Source organism: Hyla sarda, chromosome 5, assembly GCF_029499605.1.
Source record: "Hyla sarda isolate aHylSar1 chromosome 5, aHylSar1.hap1, whole genome shotgun sequence".
In the NCBI taxonomy this organism is placed as follows: domain Eukaryota; kingdom Metazoa; phylum Chordata; class Amphibia; order Anura; family Hylidae; genus Hyla; species Hyla sarda.
Genome location: NC_079193.1, coordinates 361,108,908 through 361,127,879, shown reverse-complemented (window position 1 = coordinate 361,127,879; position 18,972 = coordinate 361,108,908). Strand labels below are relative to the sequence as shown.

The following is an 18,972-nucleotide window of genomic DNA, read 5'->3' as shown; positions in this document are numbered from 1 at the left end:
CCCCCCTGGGCGATATGCCGCGATGCCTGCTGAACAATTTCAGCAGGCATTGGGCTCCGGCTAGCGGCGGGGGGCCGGGAATGGACAGGAAGTACTCCTACGTCCTCGGTCCTTAAGGACTCGGAAACGGGGGCGTAGAAGTACGTCCATTGTCCTTAAGGGGTTAAGAGCATAACCTTGTTCTTCAGACACAGCGAGTAGGAAGTAGTTAAGCCTTAGAATACGTTCAAACTGCAGAATTCCTTGTAAATGGTGTAGAAATTATGCTAAATCAGAGCTTATTGCACAAATTTGCCATAGAAATAAACACTGAAACCCATAGTTTTGTTGACTTATGGTCTTATACTACTGTGTTCTAGTAGAAGATTGAAGATGTTTAAACTAGAAGTCAATGGGAGTGTGATGCAAGACAGAATCCACACAGAATTCTTTGTGGACATTTTTCCCAGAATTTCTGTAGTGTGAAATGACATGCACACCGGCCCTTTACATAATAAAGAGGCATCATACAGGGACCCATCAGCTGACCGGTGGTGACAGAAAGCCAGGTGGTGTATAGAATAAGGATGAGGTGGGAAGTTGGTGTTTGGCACAATGATGTGGACACATCCGTGGCTGACACATTAGTAAACAGATAAAACAAACTAAAAACTTGCATCAGCATGCTACATGAACCACTGTGCATATTTTATTATTACAGACTAGCTGAGTTTTCCTACCTAAACCTTATGGGAAAGAAAAAAGCAATGCTCTTTGGAAGACTGGGAAAGCTGGGTGGGACGCATATTGCATGCCACCCAGCTTTCTCAGTCTCCTGAAGCTCCAGCAGTGATAGGCTGCTTGTCTTCCCTGCACTCCTCACTACAGCAGCACTGCTACCCCCTCTCCCTGCCGTTACACTAATGCGTTCTTTTTTCCTCCCACTTCTCCCAACCCGCAATTAATCTTCTCTCAGAAACACCCACCCTGTCCCCTCGAGAAGATGTCTTCACTCCTCAAGAGACAATTTGATGGCCAGCAACTCCCTGTCACCAATCGAGTAGTTTCTCTCGGCTGGGGTGAAGGTCTTGGAGAAAAAGCCGCAAGTTAGGGTCCTGCCTCTAGGTGACTTCTGGGTGAGCACGGCTCCGGCACCCACGGAGGAGGCATCCACTTCCAGAGAAAAAGGCTTAGTGGGGTCCAGTCTGGAAAGTACAGGTGTGGTGGCAAAAGTGGCTTTCAAGGATTGGAAGGCTTCTTCTGCTTGAGGAGGCTACGATTTGGGATTAGCACCTTTCTTGGTCAAGGCCACTATGGGAGAGACCAGGGTGGAGAAATGAGGGATGAATTGCCTATAATAGTTGGCGAAACCCAAAAACCTTTGGATGGCACGAAGTCCAGAGGGGTGTGGCCAGTTCAGAACTGCGGAGAGCTTAGCCGGGTCCATCTGCAAACCTTGGGCGGAAATTATGTACCCCAGAAAGGGCAGACTGGGCCGCTCGAACGGGCACTTATCGATTTTTGCGTAGAGGCAGTTTCTTTGAAGGCGTGAAAGGACTTGGCGTACATGTTCCCGGTGTTGCTCAAGGTTTGAGGAGAAAATGAGAATGTCATCAAGGTAATCGACCACGCAGGTGTAAAGCAGATCTCTGAAAATGTAATTGACAAATTCTTGAAACACGGCAGGCGCGTTGCAGAGGCCGAAGGGCATCACCAGGTATTCAAAATGGCCATCCCATGTGTTAAATGTGGTCTTCCACTCGTCACCCTCTCTAATTCGAATCAAGTTGTAAGCTCCACGGAGATCCAGCTTGGTAAAGATTCTGGCCCCATGCAGACGGTCAAAGAGCTCAGAGATCAAGGGGAGAGGGTAACGGTTCTCAACTGTGATCTTGTTAAGTCCTCTGTAATCTATGCATGGGCGGAGGGAGCCGTCCTTTTTAGTAACAAAAAAAAAACCCGGCTCCAGCTGGAGAAGAGGACTTCCTTATGAAACCCCTCTGCAGGTTTTCTCGGATGTACTCCGACATGGCAAGTGTCTCTGGTGGAGAGAGTGGATAGATACGACCCCAAGGAGGAGTATTCCCTGGCATCAGATCGATCGGACAATCATAGGGTCTATGAGGTGGAAGAACTTCAGCTTGCATCTTACAAAAGATGTTGGCAAAGCTGTGGTAGGGTTCTGGAAGGCTTGGTGGCGGAGAAGCAACAAGGTCTTGCTTGACGGGTACAGTCTTGAGGCAGCAGCCGAAGCAAGAGGACCCCCAACTCTGGATTTCTCCGGTGGTCCAATCCAGGACGGGACAATGAAGCCAGGGCAAACCAAGGAGGAATTCAGAGGAGCAAAAGGGTAGGACAAATAACTCCAAACTTTCAGTATGCAGAAAGCCAATGTCCATTTGTAGAGGTGGAGTGCGGTACTGGACAGTAGTAGTAAGTCTCTCTCCATTGACTGTAGAGATGAAGAAAGGCTTGGACAAACAAACCACAGGAATTTGATGCTTGTCTATCAAGGAGGCATGGATGAAATTGCCGGCAGATCCAGAATCCAAGAAGGCTGTGGCAGTGAAGGAAGACTTGGCAGGCACGGAAAGCTGCACAGATACCGTCAGGCGTGGGGAGGAACAATCCACACCCAGCAATGACTCTCCTATGTTTACTAGGTGCGTGCGTTACCCAGAACGTGGAGGACGGAGAGGACAGTCTCTGAGGAAATGCTCGGTACTAGCGCAGTACAGACACAAATTTTTGAGTCTGCGACGACTACGTTCTTGTGAGGTCAGGCGAGACCGGTCCACTTGCATGGCTTCCACGGCGGGAGGCCCAGAGAAGAGGTGCATTGGATGCTGAAAAACCGGAGACAAGTGAGTATAGCGTCCTGTACGAGCCTTCTCTCTTTCTTGAAGGAGTTCCTCTTGTCTCTCTGAGAAACGCTTGTCAATTCTTGTGGCCAGGAGAATGAGGTCACCAAGGTTAGCAGGTATCTCACGTGCAGCTAGAACGTCCTTAATCTCACTGCTTAGTCCCTTCTTGAATGTAGCACATAGGGCTTCATTGTTCCAATTCAACTCTGAGGCGAGAGTACGGAATTGAATGGCGTAATCACCCACAGAAGCGCCTCCTTGGGTCAAATTTAGCAAAGCTAAACCCGGGCGGGTTCCTCGAATACACTCCAAAACTCCCGACAGAAGTGCTGGACGGAGGTTGCGGCAGGATCAGAGCGGTACCATAATGGTGTAGCCCAGGCCAGGGCCTTCCCAGTGAGCAGACAGAGTATGATGCCACCTTAGCACGCTCAGAAGAAAATAAGTCAGCAGACATCTCGAGGTGCAGAGAACACTGGGTAAGAAAACCACGGCACTGTTTCGGATCTCCAGCATACTTCTCAGGCAGGGACAGGAGTACTCTGGAAACAGTTGCTGGCAGAGGAGCAGGAACAGGCGGTGGAGTAGGCTGCTGCTGGGTAGAGATGATCTGCTGCAACATGGCGGACATGTGCTGGAGCTGGCGGGCCTCCATGGCAACGACCTTAGGCAGATCCTTAGGATCAGGTACCTCAACAGAATCCATGGCCGGATCTTACTGTCACGGTCCGGTCAGATGGCAGCAGGTGGATCCACTGGACCAGAGGAGAGATGGCGTGGGCCGTACCAGTTGAACGGAGTTTAAGAGATTACAGGTTTTCACCAGAGCCCGCCGCAAAGCGGGATGGTCTTGCTGCGGCGGTAATCCCCAGGTCGTTCCACCAGGTAGCGACTCAACTCCTCTGGTTGCTGAGATAGACGCGGTACAGGAAAGATAGGCAGAAGCGTAGTCAGACGTAGCAATGGTCAGGGCAGGCAGCACAGGTTCTAAGGCGGTAGTCACGGGCAACGGGTCGGCAACAGGCAGGGTAACACTAGAACAACAGGGAAAGCTTTCACAAGGCACAAAGATCCGGCAGGAGGCTGTGGGAGGAGAAGGTATTTATAGGCAGTGCACAGGTGAATGCCTTATTAAGTCCAACCAGCACTGCCTCTCACAAACCTTAACCCTTAATAAACACTTTGGGCCAGGCACCAATCACTGGTGCATTGGCCCTTTAAATCTAAGAGTACAGGCACGCGTGCACCCTAGAGAGCAGGGACGCCCACGCCGAGATGCCGGAGCGCTGCCTGGGGACACATGCTGTGAGCGCTCCGAGGCCAGCAGGGGGCCCGGAGCGCTCAGCGTAACAGGGCAACCTCCTCAGCTCCACAAGAAAGCAATCAGGAGACATACCTGAGGTACCACAGACTTGCATGGGGCTTCTGGTACATCTCCTGGTCACATTACATCATGGTAAAGTATGATTTAACTGTTCGGGTTCTGCTGTTTTACTCTTGATCTGTGGAGATTGTTGGTATTGGGACCTCTCTAAATTCTACTATATATTTAGTTGACATATCAGCAACATGTGCACTAAGTTTAATCAAAATATCTGCAGCCGGTCATAAGTTATGCTGGAACATACATACACACATATATACACACATAAGTTAAGTTTATTGGTATGCTATCAGAGTACCCGGCAATGCCATGTGGGGGAGGAAAAGCAACAATGACGTTCTTGTGCTCATATCCCGTCCTCATACCCCCTCTTTATATCATGACCTCCTATCCCATCCCCATATACTAATGTCATATACCGACTTCATATCCCGACCTCTTATCCTCATATCCCATCCCTTATATCCCAACCTCATATCCCATCCCCAAATCCTGATGTCATATACCAACCTCTTATCCTTATATCCAGTCCACATATCTCGTCCTCATATCCCGTCCTCATATCCCATCCTCAGGTGTGGCTAAGCTGTGACTGAATTCATTGTTGGCTGAAAATAGAAGGACATTGGGGGGCATGGCTTGTGAGAGGGGGCGTGGCTTGCAAGTAGAACCGACACATACCCTCTGAGACACAGAGCTTGTAGAATAAGGTGGGTCTGAGCTGTGGTGAAAAGATTTTAGTTGAAGGACCTGTCATGTGGGTATATGGGCAAAAAGTGAAGCTTTTGACCTTGAGCAGGAAAAAAAAAGTCAGAATATAGAAGGACATGGCTTTTGGGAGGGGCTAGTGGGGTGACCCAGTACAGAATCACATGTTCTTCTGTACTCCTGCCCATCCTGTGTGGCCGATGCTGCTCAATGTCTGTCATGGGTCCCCTCTCCTTAGAACTCTCTATATTGCATTTACTAATGTCATGTTACATAAGTGTTAATATATTGTATTACGATGCACTGTTGCCTTAAGAAATCTATTGTTGCTAAGGACCTTGTTGTTAAGGGGAGTATACAGTGGTGAACAGGTGACTTATCTACCCAATGGGATCGCTCTAAACTGTCACCTTATTTAGTGAGGTCAGGGTTTAGCTCGCTCTCTTGTGCTCTTGTAGCTGAGGTACAGTGAAGAGAAGTCTGAGGAGTTTGTCTGTTGTTCCTAAAGGAGGCCTGAGTCCCAATCCTGCAACCATGCATCTACTGCAAGTTAACCCCTGCACCGTGGGTGAAAGTCAAAGCCTGACGGTAGGAACTAAACCTTTCGGGGATTCTGCTGAAGTCCAGTCCAAGTAGTCAGTCAAGTCAGTCTATCAATTACTAAATTCAAGCGTGGCTGCATCAGTCAATACTATTGCAACTACAAGTCCCAGCAAGCCGATAAGCTTCCCTAAGTTCACCCTGCATCTCCTTAGTGCCAATCTGAGCTGTAAGGACTTTAGCACCTTGTCTACCTCAGTAAAACATGCCAGTTAACTGTAACCTTGCATCAGAGTGATTATTTGCCCCGTGCCTGGCACAGGGGAAGCTGGTCTTGACTGGAGGGACGTTATACTTTGCCTTACCAACCCTCACCATTAAACCAGCCACCACCCCCCTTCTTCCCAATAAAAACCTGACACAGATTGTGGTAAAATGGGCCGACTTGGCCCGTTTATTAACAAAACTTTTGTAACATTACCATATTACATAACCTTCATTCAACTTTAACATTTCTTGAACCTTTTCCTCCTCCATCTAGGCACCAACAATTATTTACCCCTGGCTGCCTACACCAGCCCAGGGGCACCCAAGCGTTGGTGCCTGCTCCCAACAGCTCCTGGGGCCCCGACATACCACCAGGAGGCCCATTCATCTGTATCCCAAACAGCTGCCAACTCTTTTCTTCAAACAAACCAACTCAGAAGTTGTGTTCCATTTCTCCCACCAAGGACCCCTTAGTCCCTGCCACCCAAGACTACCAACCCACTAATAACGAGGGCCGGCAGGTGGGACCTTCTCCTCTGGCTTCTCCTGCCGAAGTGAGCTTGCCTCACGTCTGGCCAACGTCTCCTTCTTCTTGGCTCCTCCCCCTAAACTTTCCCTGACCTCTCCACTCTTCCTGACCCCTACCTTCCTAAACCAACTTAAAGGGCCAGCTACCCCACAATAGATATTAAATATCCACCCTTACCAAAATGAGGTCCAGGGGGCTCTAACGCCCCCGTCAAGCCGCCACTCCACTACCGGGTGCCCCTCTCGCTACGTTTGCTCCCATGACTGGAGGGACATTAGACTTTGCCCCCTTTCCCTTACCAACCCTCACCATTAAACCAGCCACCACCCCCCTTCTTCCCAATAAAAACCTGACACAGATTGTGGTAAAATGGGCTGGCTAGGCCCCTTTATTAGCAAAACTTTTGTAACATTACCATATTACATAACCTTCATTCAACTTTAACATTTCTTGAACCTTTTCCTCCTCCATCTAGGCACCAACAATTATTTACACCTGGCCACCTACACCAGCCCAGGGGCCCCAAGCGTTGGTGCCTGCTCCCAACAGCTTCTGGGGCCCCGACATACCACCAGGAGGCCCATTCAGCTGTATCCCAAACAGCTGCCAACTCTTTTCTTCAAACAAACCAACTCAGAAGTTGTGTTCCATTTCTCCCACCAAGGACCCCTTAGTCCCTGCCACCAGATGGAAGTGTGACCCCTCACCTACTTCCATCCTGCCACACCTGCACCGCTTTATCCACACCCTCCTGCAACCCCAGTGCCCACAGATCACAACCAATGGCATTCAAATGAATGCCATCATCCTGCAAGAACTCCCCCGGCTCCCCTTCCAGCTCACAGTGTCTCACCACTATCCCCCCGTTGCGTCTAACAAACCGACCCACCTCCTTATTAGCCTTAATCCTAGACACAGACCTAGCGTGAGGCCAAACCCCCCTAGCCACCATATCAGACCACACTAGGACGAGCCCAGGGTACATACTCCAAAGGCGCAGAAAATCGAGCTTGACATCTATAATAAGCTCTCTGGAAGGCCTAGACCTCAGGTTATTACCCCCTAAATGAACTACCATCACATCCGGAGGACGATCCAGAGCAACATAACGTTGAACCTCCGGCAAAAGCCGACTCCACACCATACCTCCTAACCCCAGCCACCGTATCACCGCCACCGACCTATTGATCCCCAGCTGCCCCCCGTCGCGATGGACATCTGCCCTGACCGTGCCCCTCCGGACATATGAATGGCCCACAATCCACACCAGACAGCATGGCAGACCTGCAAGACACAAGAAAGAACACAACCCATGAACCCCAAGATAACACAAAGAGGCTACCCCCCAGAATCCTACTCCCCGTCCCCTAAATCAATGAAGGATGAACATAAAGCCGATAGCGTCTCGACTCCCACCGCCCAATCCGCTTAATATGCTCCTCACCGACCCCCCACCGGGCAGCCTCCGTAGCCGCCCCAATCCGAAAAGAATGTGAGCTGTACAAGCCCGGCGACAGGCCCCTTGCCGCCAGACACTTCCGAAAAACCGCCACAAACATGAACTTTGACAAAGCCCCCCCCATCCGCATGCACCAACAACGGCATCGGCCCAGCAGGCCGACACACCAAATAATCCCTCAAGCACCGAACAGGACAAACCACCGACCCTTCCTGCTCACCCAGGACAATCCAACGGCCCCTCCCCACTTGATCTGTCTTAGACCTACCCAACCGGAGTTTAATTAGAGAACGGCAAACCGTCCCCAACCACCCATGACCGTGATACTAACTCCGAGATCCTAAATGCACCAAAGAATGCCAAAACGAAGGCCAAACGAAACAGTCGAACCTCATAATCGTTCCGACATTCCGCCCCCAACCGCTCAGCCAAACCCAACAACAAATCAAAAGAAACCGGGCGTCTACCATCAACCTTAACACCAATCCCGTCTATAACCCCTCAACGCCCTCCTAACCAAACTATGCTTAGTAGCGGCCCCCAAACCCCGCAACTCAAACCACAGACCAGGCGCCGCCATGCGCCTATTGACCCCGGAAACCGCCAACCCCTGCTCATACAGTTTTCTGACATAATACAGAGAATCCCGCATCGCTCCGCCTCCGGTGCCAACGCGCGAAACCTGTCCCACTGCAAGCGAGAAAGAGAGTCAGCAACAGAATTCATCACCCCAGGCACATGCACCGCAACAAAATGAGAGTTAAGACAAAGACCCCTCAGCACCAACCTACGCAACAAACACAATACCGGCAGCGAGCTACAAGATTGACGATTAATGGCCTGCACAACCCCCAGATTGTCGCAACAAAAGCGAGCCCTACGATTCCTCAGCCTCTCTCCCCATATCTCCGCCGCCAACACAATTGGAAACAATTCAAAAAGCGCCAAATTCGACAGCAACCCAGCCACCCGCCAAGAATAAGGCCACTCCCCCGCACTCCACTGTCCCTGAAAATACGCCCGAAACCCACCGAGCCCGAGGCATCGGTGAACAACTCCAAATCCACATCATCCACCCATGAATCCAGCCACAATGACCTGCCATTGAAACAGTCCAAAAACTGCGCCCAGACCTCCAAATCATCTCTCACCTCCACCGACAACCTCACATAATGATGGGGCCCCCCCTAGCCAACGCCAGTCTCCGACAAAAAACCCTCCCCATTGGACACGCAAAATTTTATTTCCCCAACAAAGACTGCACCTCCTTCAACTGCGCCTTCCTACTGTTGCGACACTTCGCCACGCAGTACCTCAAATCCAACAATTTCTCCTCCTGAAGTCGGCACTCCATCCTGTCAGAATCAATGATAATCCCCAAAAACTTAACCACAGTCACCGGACCCTCAGTCTTGTCCGGCACCAGCGGAACCCCAAAACGTCGAGCAACCGCCTCCATGGTACGCAACAGAACTGAGCACACCCGCGACCCCGGAGGGCCAACAAACAAAAAATCATCTAGGTAATGAAGCACGGACGACCAACCAGCCTCCTGCTTCACAACCCACTCAAGAAAACAACTAAATGCCTCAAAATACACACACGAGATCGAACAGCCCATCGGCAAACAACAATCAACATAATACGACCCCCCCCAATGAATACTCAACAAGTGAAAACTTTCCGGATGCACTGGCAATAACCAAAAAGCCGATTCCACATCCGTTTTTGCCAAAAGCGCACCCCGACCAAAATTCTGCACCCACCTAACCGCAGCATCGAATGACGTATACATCACTGAGCAAACCTCCTCGTCGATGCCATCGTTCACAGACGCCCCAGCCGGATGCGACAAGTGATGTATGAGCCGAAATTTTCCCGGCTTCTTTTTCGGCACCACCCCCAACAGGGAAACAACCAAATCCTGCAAAGGCCGGTCCGAAAACGGGCCTGCCATACGCCCCAGTTCCACCTCCTTAGCCAACTTAGCGGACACAACCTGCGGAAACTGATAAGCCGACAACAAATTCCTAACCTGTAACCCAGAAGCAACCGCTGAACTAGGGATCCTAAAACCCTCAGTGAAACCCGCTAACAACAACTCTGCTCCCTCCCTGTTTGGATACAGTCCTAGATACCGGCGCATCGCATCCACCTTTACCGCCGTTGCCCCGGGACTGCGTAGCCTTTGCAGCACGGCCCTTCCCCCGCTTAAAACATTTGGAATAACTGTGCGCCCCCCCCCGCACCCGGAGCATTCATGCTTAAAACGGCAGTCTGCCGCAAATCTACACTGCCCCTCATTATATTGCCAACAGCAGCCTTTTCGCATCCCAGCCGACGGCCCCGCTGCGGATGACCCGCCGGCTGACCCAGGAAAGGACTGAGACCCACCCCGCGGAGTGGCCATCAGGCGCATCCACAATCCGATATCCTTGTGGTCCCACCTAATCGAAGGCCTCACCGCCTTCCCCTGCCTAAACTGCTCATCATATCTCAGCCAGGCAACCCCCCCATACACCCTATAAGCCTCCCCGATCGCGTCAAGATAACAGAACAACGCGGAGTAATGTTCCGGCGCCTTCTCCCCAATAACGTTCGCTAAAATTGAAAAAGCCTGGAGCCAGTTGGAAAAATTCCGCCTCTTTTCCTCCTCCTCCTTCTTACTTTCTTCAGGCTTTCTACGGTCCAAATTAAATTTCTCTAACGGAAGCAAGGAGAAAATCTCTACATACTCGTCTTTCCAGATCTTTTCCCTAACTTCCAGCTTTAAGTGAGCCCCCAATGGCCCCTCAAAGCAAGCGTAAACTTCCCCCCTAGCGGCATACGCCAAACGGAACTCCTCACCCACCTTCTCCTTAACAGCCACTGCGGCCCCCCCCTTCCCCACCATTCTTACCAACCTCTGACACGGATCCACCAGCTAACCCCTGCACCGTGGGTAAAAGTCAAAGCCTGACGGTAGGAACTAAACCTATTGGGGATTCTGCTGAAGTCCAGTCCAGTCAAGTAGTCAGTCAAGTCAGTCTATCAATTACTGAATTCAAGCGTGGCTGCATCAGTCAATACAATTGCAACTACAAGTCCCAGAAAGCCTATAAGCTTCCCTAAGTTCACCCTGCATCTCCTTAGTGTCAATCTGAACTGTATGGCCTTTAACACTTTGTCTACCTCAATAAAGCATACCAGTTAAATGTAACCATGCGTCGGAGTGATTATTTGCCCGATGCTGGTCTACCTCGGGTGGTGTCAACTATGCCCTGGCATCACGAAGAGGTTAATACACAAATTACCCTCACCACACCACACCTGGCTTTTGTTGTTTGGAAGTGATGTTGGAACATACACACTGGGGTAGATTTGTTAAAATCGACCAACTGATCAATCGCATCTTTCAGTCTTCAGAGCCTTTTTTTTTTTTTTTTTTAAATGAAAGAAGCAATCTGATTGGTTGCTATGGAAAACTGGTCAACTATTCCTCTGCACAGGTTTTTAGGAATGTATAAATGTATATGGATATATACAGTATATGAAACTCAGTATATATATGAGGCCACCTCCCCGTGGTGGATGGGGGACACGTTTTTGATCAAAAAAGTGCGCTAAGAGCCTCAATTTTTTGACCAATGTGCGCTGCTGCAATCTTCTTTTTTTGTATACTCTGTATCTGCCACAGCAGTGTGTACCCGTGTATTAGGTTGTTGCGCTGGCTATTTTTCTTTTTGCTTGTATTTACTACACAGGGGGAATGGCACCCTCTTTAGCTGTGCACCCCTTTCTCCCAGGTGGTGTTTTAAATTGTATATGGATCCAGCATGTCACCCAGTCAGAGGCTATATGACCAGCAGAGGTGAGTTGGTATCTGAGTGTTAGGCTTAGAATGTGTGTTAGGGTCCCATCCTAAATGAGGCCACCTCCCCGTGGTGGATGGGGGACACGTTTTTGATCAAAAAAGCCTCAATTTTTTGACCAATGTGTGCTGCTGCAATCTTCTTTTTTGTATACTCTTTTTTGTATACTCTATATATATAATGAGTATATATTTCTATATGTGTATTTAAATATATATATATATATATATATATATATATATATATACAGTGGTCCCTCAACATACGATTGTAATTCGTTCCAAACGAGCCATCATTTGTCGAATCCATCGTATGTTGAGGGATTCGTGCAATGTAAAGTATAGGAAGCTGTACTCACACGTCCCGCCGCTCCTGGTGATGTCCCCGTCACTCCCGATGGTGACTCCGGGCCTCCGCTGGGCTCTCCTGGTCATCTCCGGTCCTCTGCTGGGCTCTCCTGGTCTACTCCGGTCCTCTGCTGGGCTCTCCTGGTCATCTCCGGTCCTCTGCTGGGCTCTCCTGGTCTACTCCGGTCCTCTGCTGGGCTCTCCTGGTCTTCTCCGGTCCTCCGCTGTCTTCTCCGGTCCTCCGCTGTCTTCCGCAAGGCCTTACTGGGCCTACGTAGCGACGTCATTACGTCGCTGCGCACGCCGTTCCTATTGGATGACGGGACGGCGTGCGCAGCTTCGTATTGACATCACCGGAGAGGGCCAAGAAGACACCAGAGGACTAGTGCTGGACCTGAAGGGCACCCCGGAGCATCTTGGAGGGGTAAGTAATACTCACCGCACCACACGGGGAACATTAAGCTGCTATCCGGCAGCAGCTTAAGCATTTTGAGCTGCCGGATAGCACTTAATGCGATGGCCCCGACATAAAAAAGCATTGTATGTCGATGCTGACATCGACATGCGATGGCCTCTGAGAGGCCATCGTATGTCGATTTGATCATATGTTGGGGCCATCGTATGTCGGGGGGTCACTGTATATATATATATGTATAGGGACTATTATTGTTTCTGATGACACAAGCCCCAATGTTGCCCTAGCCTAGCATGGAACACATAATTAAATCAATAAAAAGCCATAGAGACTCTACAAATCATAAAACTTTGCTCATTGAGATGCAGTGGCACACCTACATGCACGTTACAGTACTGGGAAAGCAAGGTACGACAGATCATGGCAGTGATGGATGCGGCGGTTCAGGGAGAGCAGACATATCATTCTGATACTTACCTGCAGGCAATATAGACATTGCAGGTTGCAGTAGAGAAGGAACATCATTTACAGAGCGCTCCAGCATTTACAAACCCAAATTAAAGAGGAGTCGACCTCATTCAAAAAACACCGCTCCAAGCATCAAAAACCCCATCAGCGTAAGACTGAGGATATCTGCTGAGGATTCACCCAGGCGTATACTCTCACTTATAATTTATAGGTTCAACTTTGATAAATTGAGAAGGGGTAAGAAGTGCTCAAAGAACAACATAGCCAAAGAATTTAGGAGAAGATGCTAATAAATTGAGACCCTATAACAGTGGTCTTCAAAACTACAACTTCCAGCATGCCCGGACAGCCAACGACATGTCATTTTTTGTTATGACGGTGCCCATTTAATATAGATATCAGAAAAGATAGCTAAGATCATTTTAGGTGGATTTTTCCTTCCATATTTAAAGGGGTACTCCACTGGAAAACAATTTTGTTAAATCAACTAGTGACAGAAAGTTAAAAAGATTTGTAAATTACTATTAAAAAAAAAAATTATCCTTCCAGTACTTATCAGCTGCTGTATACATCAGAGGAAGTTGTGTACTCCTTTCCAATCTGACCACAGTGCTCTCTGCTGCCACCTCTATCCATGTCAGGAACTGTCCAGAGCAGGAGCAAATCCTCCTAGCAAACCTCTCCCGCTCTGGACAGTTCCTGACATGTATACAAACACAAATATTGCAACGGCACATTATATAAAAAAAAATAATAAAAATTTTTATCAGAATTTTTTTTATCTCAGAATTTTTTTATCAGAATTTTTTTAAGGCTCTCAGCGCACTTTTTGATCAAAACGTGTCCCCCATCCACCACGTGGAGGCGGCCGTTTTCGGATGGGTCCCTAACATACATTATGAGTCTAATACTCACAACTCTCACCTCTGCTGTGCATATAGCCTCTTGTCTGGGTGATATGCTAGATCCATTATCAATTTAAAATCCCTCCTGGGAAAAGGGGGAGGGGTGCATGGCTAGAGAGGGTGCCATTCCCTCAACAGTTCCTGACATGGACAGAGGTGTCAGTAGAGAGCACTGTGGTCAGACTGGAAATAACTACACAACTTCCGCTTGAGCATACAGCAGCTGATAAGTACTGGAAGGATTAAGATTTTTTTTTAAATAAAATTAATTTACAAATCTGTTTAACTTCCTGGCACCAGTTGATTAAAAAAAAAATGTTTTCCACAGGAGTACCCCTTTAAGGGGTTGTCTGGTTAAAGGGGTACTCCAGTGGAATTTTTTTTTTATCAACTGGTGCCAGAAAGTTAAACAGATTAGTAAATTACTTCTATTAAACACTCTTAATTATTCCAGTACTTATCAGCTGCTGTTATGGATCCACAGGAAGTTCTTTTCTTTTTGAATTTCCTTTGTGCTTGACCACAGTGCTCTCTGCTGACACCTCTGTCCATGTCAGGAACTGTCCAGAGTAGGAGCAAACCTTCATAGAAAACCTCTTCTGCTCTGGACAGTTCCTGACATGGACAGAGGTGTCAGCAGAGAGCACTGTTGACAGACAGAAAGGAAATTCAAAAATAAATGAACTTCCGTGGGATCATAACAGCAGCTGATAAGTACCGGAAGAATGTATATTTTTTTAGTAGAAGTTATTTATAAATCTGTTTAACTTTCTGGCACCAGTTGGTTTCTAAAAAAAAATTTTCCAGTGGAGTACCCCTTTAAGAAAAATATTTCTTCAAATATTCTTAGGAGGAGGTCCCCTATTAAAAACCTTCATCTATTAGAGTGGAGAGTTGCTACAAAGAGTGTCCTCTTCCTTGGAGGACCCAACATGTCCCTACATTGTTCTTCATTTCCCCTGTGGAGGCGCTGTTATAGAACTTAAACACTTTATGACAGGTGCCCCTGCAGATTACAGCTAATTGTTGGAAATCCTAGCAGCAGGACACCCTATGGTCAACCTATTGTCTAGAAACTGATCCTATAATAGAAGGATAGTCACCCCTATTGTTGTATACAGTGTATATCAAATACAGGAAATAAAGAGAGACATGCGGCGCTTTTTATGTATCACATTTTGTATATTTATGATTATTCTGTAGTGACAGGAAACCACAAGTGACGATGTACGTGACATATGAAGGAAACGGGACAGTACATGAAAGGGACGCACGCTGCGAAATATCTTCATACTGAGATGCAAAATACATTCAGATTGTTCGTATTCTGTTTCTAAATGAATCTACAATAGGAAGAAGGAACGAGTCACCGACCTTCAATCATATCAGTGGAAACATGGACCGGAACAATACCCAGATGGTCCTGACTGGGGCCCCGGAATCGGAATCTATTTTCACTTATAACTGGAAATATGAGCAGAAAATAAAGCTGATCTTGAGTCATCCTCTTGTGACAATGTGGGTCTCATCTAACAAAAAAAATAATAATAAAAAATATTTCTGTAAATATTTCTATTAAACTTCTTATATGTCAAATAAAAATACAGTAGAGATTAGGTATGTCCCGAAACTGGCCATTTCTGCAGCCTGAGAGTTAAAGGGGTACTCCCCCACTCCGTACTCCAAAGGAGAAGGGATAAGATGTCTGATCACGATGGTCCCGCCTCTGGGACCCCCCAGGTGTTCGGTTAGATGGCTTGTGATGTCACGGCCACGCCCCCCTCCAATAGACTTGAATGGAGAGGGAAGGTGTGACATCACTAGAGGGGGGGTGGCAATGACACCACGAGCCTCCAACGCCGCATCGCTAGTCATCTGGAACGGAGCAAAATTCACTCCGTGCACTGGATGACTGGGGTGCCGCGGAAGAGATCGCGGGGGGGGGGTCCCAATGCCGGGAACTTCGCATTCGGACATTGTATCTCCTAAACTTTGGATATCGGATAAGATGTCTAGGGGCAGAGTATCCTTTAAACGTCTTCTGATTGCGTTACTCTCGGCCTGAGGAGATTGTCCGGGAGTTTTAAACATCACGCTGTTGCACCAAGGTTATGGTAAAGTATGATTTAACTGTCCGTCAGGAAGGTGCAGAGAATTGTTAGTGCGGGTGCAGGGTGAGGAGAGAGGGTGGGCAGTGGAGAGAGGCTATGTTCAAAAAAGGTGCAGAATGTTGGCACCAAAAAGAGGTGCAGACATTCTGCACATTTGACTAACGGCGGGCGCTAGGACCGCTCGTAAATGTGCCGTTTCATAGATGCCAATGCATTTCCTTGCAGACTCTGCAGAAAGAATAGACTTGGCTATTCTTTCATTGGATATCGGATTCTGAATTTCAGTGCAAAATGTTACCGTTTGAACAGTGCGGCAGAATCTCATTGAAATTAATGGGATTCTGCCGCAGCGGAATGTCCGTGCGGAATATTCCGTCTAATTTCTGCACGTGTGAATATAGCCTTACAGAGAGAAGACATTCCCTTACAGAGAGAAAGCATGGCAGCCCTGCTGCAGTGAGTAGAGCAGGGAGGATGAGCAGCATATCACTGCTGGTGCTTAAAGGGGTACTACGGTGGAAAACTTTTTTTTTTTTTTTTTAAATCAACTGGTGCCAGAAAGTTAAACAGATTTGTAAATCACTTCTATTATAACTTCTATTAAAAAATCATAATCCTTCCAGTACTTTTTAGGGGCTGTATACAAAAGAGAAAGCCAAAAAAGAAGAAAAAAAAACAGTGCTCTCTGCTGACCTCTGCTGTCCATTTTAGGAACTGGAGAAAATCCCCATAGTAAACATATGCTTCTCTGGACAGTTCCTAAAATGGACAACAGAGGTCAGCAGAGAGCACTGTGGTCAGGACATCACAGGACATGCATTTCTTTTTGGTTTTCTCTTTAGTGTACAGCCACAAAAAAGTACTGGAAGGATTAATATTTTTTAACAGAAGTGATTTACAAATCTGTTTAACTTTCTGGCACCAGTTGATTTAAAAAAAAAAAAAAGTTTTCCACGGTAGTACCCCTTTAAGGAGACTGGGAAAGCTGGGTGGCACGCATACTGCCTGCCTACACTTACCTACATGGATACACTATAGCAAACTCCAAAAGTGTCCCTTAAATGTAAGCATAGCTTTAGGGAGTGCAGAGGTAGAAGTTACACCCTGACCCACTCCGGATTCCTCCAGCTGTTGCAAAACTACAACTCCCAGCATGCCCGGACAGCCAAAGGCTGTCCGGGCATGCTGGGAGTTGTAGTTTTGCAACAGCTGAAGGCGCCCTGGATGGGAAACACCACCCTAGAGCATAAGAAGAGGGGACCAAAGACCCCTCTGCCTGATATGATGTCTCCAGTATTATGGGGTCTATTGCAGATTATGCATTGCGACTAGAAATGAGCGAACTTACAGTAAATTCGATTCGTCACGAACTTCTCGGCTCGGCAGTTGATGACTTTTCCTGCATAAATTAGTTCAGCTTTCCCGTGCTCCGATGGGCTGGAAAAGGTGGGTACAGTCCTAGGAGACTCTTTCCTAGGAATGTATCCACCTTTTCCAGCCCACCGAAGCACCTGAAGGCTGAACTAATTTACGCAGGAAAAGTCATCAACTGCCGAGCCGAGAAGTTCGTGACGAATCGAATTTACTGTAAGTTCGCTCATCTCTAGTTGTGACCCAGAAGCTTTAAGTTTCTCCCCAGCCTGATACACTGCACCAAACAGTCAGCTGTGAGAAGCAATACGTACTTACCTAACGTTCCTTTAAATACTATAACTTATTCTTTTCCATTCCAGGCGGCCACAAAACAACAAAGCAAAACAAAACCGCGAGGACGTCCTGTACGGCGGATCACTTATGCCTTAATAGGATCTACGTGCCGAGACGGAGCGCTTCCTTGTTAGGCTCTGTTCATTTGAAGCAGCGTCGGAGACAAAGGGTAACCATCGAAACGGGAGAAAATGTACTTTTTCTGCGGGTTAATGACACTTCAGCATCTGCACTGCGAGCCTGAAAGCAGAACTTCTCTGCCGCCGCGCCGATCACCTCCTTTCATGTCTGGGCGCCGCGTCCGCTTACTCCGTAATTAGAAGTCATAAACCGAAGTTATTCCAGCTCCTTGTTCCGCTATGTGAAGATGGACGAAGAGGCTCTGAATATACACGAGGCTCCTGGATCTATTTACAATGTATTCGGAAAGTATTCATACCCTTTCACTTTTTTAAGTGTCCCCCCCCACCCCCCACCCCCCCATCATTCTGCCCTCGATACCCCATAATGACAAAGTGAGAACAATGGGGGGGGGGGGGGGGAAATTTATCACAACCTGCCCTGAGGAAACGTTGCTGAGTTGCCCATAGCAACCAATCAGATCGCTTCTTTCATTTTTCAGGCCATCTTGGTTGCTATGGGCAACTGGTTTATAGGTTTTGATAAATCTCCCCCAGAATGTTATAAATGGTCACTAATTTTTTGAAAAGGAAAAACGAATATCTTGCAGTGACATAAGTTTTCATACCCTGAAGATGTGACATATTTAGGCTGTGTTCACATGTTGAATCTTCACTGCATTTTAACAATGGGAATGGTTGGTGATATTAACTTCCTGTTTGTGGCACTTTAGTATATGTGAGGGGGGAAACTTTTCAAGATGGGTGGTGACCATGGCGGCCATTTTGAATCCAACTTTAGTTTTTTCAATAGGAAGAGGGTCATGTGACACATCAAACTTATTGGGGATTTCACAAGAAAAACAATGAATGATGTGCTTGGTTTTAACGGAACCTTGTTCTTTCATGAGTTATTTACAAGTTTCTGACCACTTATAAAATGTGTTCAATGTGCTGCCCATTGTGTTGGATTGTCAATGCAGCCCTCTTCTCTATATACTGCTATATACTACTATATATACCGCAGGAGAAATGCTGCACAGGCTTCCAGTATCCGTATACACTGCTATATACTACTATATACACCGCAGGAGAAATGCTAGCACAGGCTTCCATGATCAGTATACACTGCTATATACTACTATATACACCGCAAGAGAAACGCTAGCACAGGCTTCCAGTATCCATATACACTGCTATATACTACTATATACACCGCAAGAGAAATGCTAGCACAGGCTTCCAGTATCCGTAGTTTCAGGTGATGCAGAATGGGCAAAACAAAAATGTGAACAGGACCCTCAGTTTATGCAGAAGAT

At 47.6% G+C, this 18,972-nt stretch overlaps 1 long non-coding RNA gene across 2 annotated transcripts in view; it reads right to left on the bottom strand.

Annotated features, from left to right (window-relative positions):
• LOC130274423 (uncharacterized) overlaps positions 1–17,983 on the bottom strand; it is a 126,570-nt gene extending 108,587 nt beyond the window's left edge. Inside the window, exons 1-2 of one of the 2 annotated variants that reach the window (XR_008844365.1) lie at positions 17,517–17,983; positions 15,091–15,245 (exon numbers count right to left, since the gene is read on the bottom strand). This is a non-coding gene — a long non-coding RNA (uncharacterized LOC130274423). The remainder of the gene's footprint in view (positions 1–15,090; positions 15,246–17,516) is intronic. The other variant, XR_008844364.1, reaches the window with a different exon arrangement.
• Between the last annotated feature and the right edge of the window lie 989 nt (positions 17,984–18,972).